The sequence below is a fragment of the Gobio gobio genome, assembly GCF_949357685.1.
Source record: "Gobio gobio genome assembly, chromosome: 16".
NCBI lineage: Eukaryota > Metazoa > Chordata > Actinopteri > Cypriniformes > Gobionidae > Gobio > Gobio gobio.
The window spans coordinates 20,329,931-20,334,434 of record NC_137109.1 but is presented as its reverse complement, the minus strand read 5'-3'; positions in this window follow the sequence as shown (position 1 = coordinate 20,334,434).

Genomic DNA, 4,504 nt, shown 5'->3' with positions numbered 1-4,504 from the left:
AATGGATTATTCATTTAGCTCCTTTGGTATGGCGTTTTAGCTATTTCTAATCTTTCTAATCTAAACTTTGTCTTCTTTTTTTATTTTAAACTTTGTTTATCATGCAGTAGGTGAAATGTACTATGCAATTGTACCTGCAGCAGTTCTGGAGAGCTCCATTCTTTGCTTGTTTATTTGTTACTTCAGCTCGTCCAGTGGTTTTGAGGCACATCATAAGGACGTTTCATAAAGTTATGGATATCCCCTCTGTAAAAGAGTAATAACTGTACCACCTTTAGCTGCATTAACAACAGCCATTCCTGTAATTTAATATCTGCCTTTAGTTTTTCATAAAGAACTCTGGTTTAGGAGCTGTAAATTCTCAAGCTCGAACCATTTGTTTCAGCTGATGCTGCATTTCTGTTCGGTTATAATATTACCTTTTTGTTGATGTAAAAAGCATTCTGTCAAAAAGCTGTAATTACATAGGAGGTATGACAAGATGAAAGATGGGGGAAGATGCCCCTGTTTTAGAAATGTGCTTTTACTTTTAAATTGTAACCTATTTAGTTTAGCATGTGCAGGATGATGATGATGATATTGATGGTGATGCATCTGCCAATGTGTTAAGGAAAAGAAATGTGAATTTATTCAAAGAGTCCTTCCTTACATACCTGGACATTTTACAGAATGTATCAATGACTTGATATCATTCCTATAGTCCTGCATATGTTTTTAATGTGTCATTAATGTGAAATATTAAATCAGCTATCCTATTTAAAACAGTGTTTCGGCAATTTAGAATAATTGAAAAGATGATTAATGAAAGAGAACCATTTTATCTGGCTATATACAGGCATAATATATATTTATGTATCTCTTATTTTAATCATAATCGCAACACTGTGAATTCAAATCTTGACTCTTGCCCAGGGAACACCTTTCCAGCTAACAAAAAATATGTTTGAAGGTTTTGCTAACATTCCCATTATGTTATAAAAAAATATTTCAAAGCGTTTACATTGCTAACATGTAAACTAAGGACAACATAAAATCAAAAATGGACCAAAGGCCACAAATCTCTAAAACTCTTAGCTTTGAGGTCATCTGTACAGTATGTTGTAGTGCAATGTTAAAAATGTAGTTTGGCAGTCTAGCAGACATGCACTTTATAATTTTACAGTATTCAAGGAAATAATTGGTCGGCCATCTCAAGCAATGATTATTTCTTATGGCACCATTTCAATTTTAGCAAAATGTCAACAATCAGACATTTTAAAGGGGTCATGATATTTTAAAAGTTCATTATTGTGCGTAAAAGAACATGCTTTAATGTTAAAAAAACACACTATTTTTCACATTCTGTACATATAGGTCCTCTATTCTCTGTTTCTCTGAAACACGCTGACTCCTGAAACAGCCCCTCCTTCCGAAAAACGATCAAAGTGCTCTGATGTGATTGGCCAAACACCTCAAGCGTGTGTTGGAAATGTGGCGCCCCTTATTGGGAGCTTCAGCTTCCAAGGCTTCTAAAGTTGTAAACACACAGCCGATAACAATGTTGTCGGTTTTATTCTGAAAATGCAGATGATCAAACCGATCGATCTGAACCAACTTTGGAAGCTTGACTTGAGCAGAACGTTTCACAGTGGTAAGTAGTCTTTGTATATAGCTTTGTCTATATTCAGGAAGCTGTCCTCTGTAAAATGTGCTCAAGCGAGCTTTTGGGTTATACTGCTTGGAACAGCTTTATAAACTCTGAAAGCAAAAGCGGTTTTGCTTTCACATCCAAACACACCGCATCTCTGCGACATTTCACTGAAACCTCAATTCACTGAAACCTTCTTTCTTTGCATATGCCTTTGGGCAGGCATTATGCTAATATTTCACATTGTGAGTGGACATTTGAGAAAGTAATGTCTGGACTTAGCTCAAGGTGTTTATAGTTCTGGATTAGTGTTCTCTGATAGAAAGAATAAATTGATTTGTGGGAGACTGGCTGCGTTTGAAAGCATACAAATGCTGGGTAAAGGTAGGAAGGCATCAAGGCATGTCCGAATCCGATTCTCCAAGTACCTTCATCTGATTGATTTCTGATGGCAGCATAGGTGTATCCTTCGGTGCCCATTCTGTGACAGTTAAGCTAAAAATGAAAGATGGCATCTTAAAGTTGCGGTTGGTGGCCAGTTTTTGTGTAAATGTACGTTTTTGACCAACTTTTTCCACTTTCTACTTCTTTCTAGTCAGAAATTAAAAAGCTTAATGCTAATCGCTGAAGTAACCCTTTAAGAGAAGAGATCCCTCCTCAGCGGAAAGGGCCATGGGTGGACCTGACAGAATCACAAGCAGGTCTGAGGACCAGGGCTATGTGGGCCATTTTGGTGCAGTTAACAGAATCTAACAGGACGTTCACCAAGGGTAACACATATTTGAATGCCTCTAGTCAGGGGTGAGCGTGTGCATCCACTCCCAGTGTGGAGCGCTCTGCTAGGGAGCAGGAAGTGAGTGTTCTCCGCTGACGCAAAGATATTCACCTCTGTTCGCCTCCATATAACATTCACAGTCTGAGGGTGTAGTCTCCATTTTCCTTAGGCTACCCTGTGTCTCATCAGCATGTCCGACCTGTAGTTCATATGGCCGGGGACATTGACAGCTCGAATAGATATGTTGATCTACCCGTATCAACAGGCTCGTCGTGAGTGTGATGAGAGAGCAGGAATGTATGGCTCCTTTGTAATTTATGTACACCACCAATGCCATGTTGTCCGTGCTAATGAGAACATGTTTGTAATGGACTTGAGAGTAAAAACACTTGATATCCAGGTGAACTGCTACAGACAGTTTATATGCCCCTTCTCTCTGTGTCTGTCCAGACACAGATTGTAAAAAGCTGTGCTCATTCAGGGGGCTACCGCCTCAGGTGAGTTATCATAGCAATAGAGTTCAGACTCGTGCCCAGAAATGGAATACATTGCATGCGCTGGACTTTTCTGCAGGTTGATCGTAAGCCCCAAACACCGAAGGTGGTTGATAAGCTGATCTCTGTGGCTGCACAGCTTGTTCGCTGAAGGAGCCATAAGCAGCCAATCGTCCAAATAATTCACAACACGTACTCCTCTCAGACGAAGTGGAGAGAGAACAGCGTTCATGCACTTGGTAAATGTGCACAGAAGCTAAAGACAGACCTAACGGGAGGACCATAAACTAGTAGGCCAACATAAACAGAAAGCACCTGTGTCGAGGGGCTGAATATGGAAAACATCTTTTAGATCCACAGACATGAACCAGTCCCCAGGTTGAATGAACGAGAGGATCTGTTTTACTGTGACCATTATGAAAGAATGCTTTGCGATGGCGCAATTCAGCCAACGTAGGTCTAGAATAGGGAAAAGTCCGCTGTCTTTTTTGGGGACCAGAAAACAGCGGCAGTTAAAACCAGTCCTGTGCTACTCGAGGCACAGCCTCTACCCTGTTTTGAATCTCTACCCTCAATACCGGGGCGTTTTGAGCTTGAACCTCATTGAATCAGGGTGCATGTAACCGCTTGAAGCATGTAACGCAATCTGCGGTTTCAAAGTGGCTCGGTCTGAAAGTTGTGCAGGTTGTTTGGATTTTATTACACATACATGTGGAACAATCACACAACAATGTTCTTTGTTCTCATCGTCTGCAACAGGCAGGGAGGCGAGGGGAACAGGCAGAGCAGCATCTGAATGGGAAGCCTCATCTTTTTGAGCCTTGACGCTTAGGAAGTGCAGATACCAAGAGTCCCATGGGCCGCACAAAGGCTCTGGCTGAGAACAAGGTTTTAGAGTGGGCATTGCCCATGGTCTAAAGGAAGAGTGCTGGGTGGACAATGAGTGCAAGGGAGGAGGCTCTCCGGCATGCTTCGACATAAAAGGTTTTATGGCCCTTGACTGATTCTGTGTCTCTGTGAATCGCTATGCCAGGGATTCAACCAAGTTGCCAAACAGTGGGGCTGACAGGGGCGTTCAGGAGGACGGCCTTCCGTCAATATTAACCACAGGTGCCTGTTTAGCACGACTAGGCTAACCATGGTACGGCTGATGGACTGTGCCGTCATCTTTGTGGCTTGCAGAGCGAGGTCGGTGGCGCTGCGGAGCTCTTTAAAGATTTCTGAATCGGGACCCTGCTCATTTAGGGGCTTGAGCATCTGGGGAGAATGGGGCAGGAATTTGGCTGAAGAAACCACTCATCATGCCTGCTTTGTTCTGGCTCAGCGGGGGGAGACCATTCCAGGCCGAACTCTTCAACTGACTTAGAAATAACGTGGAGAAGCTTCTGATGAGCCACTGCAGTGAGAATCGGAGTCCTCCATTGCCCCTTTTCCACCAAGGCAGTGCTAGAGCTAGTTTGGAGCCAGAGCCTAGTTTCAAATCGGTTCTTTGTGTTTCCACACAAAGCACCAAAACATTGCTGGGCTAGAACAGGGCTAGAAGTAAGAACCGATTACGTCAGGCGCTGGGGGCGGGGTCAACAAGACGAACACAAACTTGAGATCCGC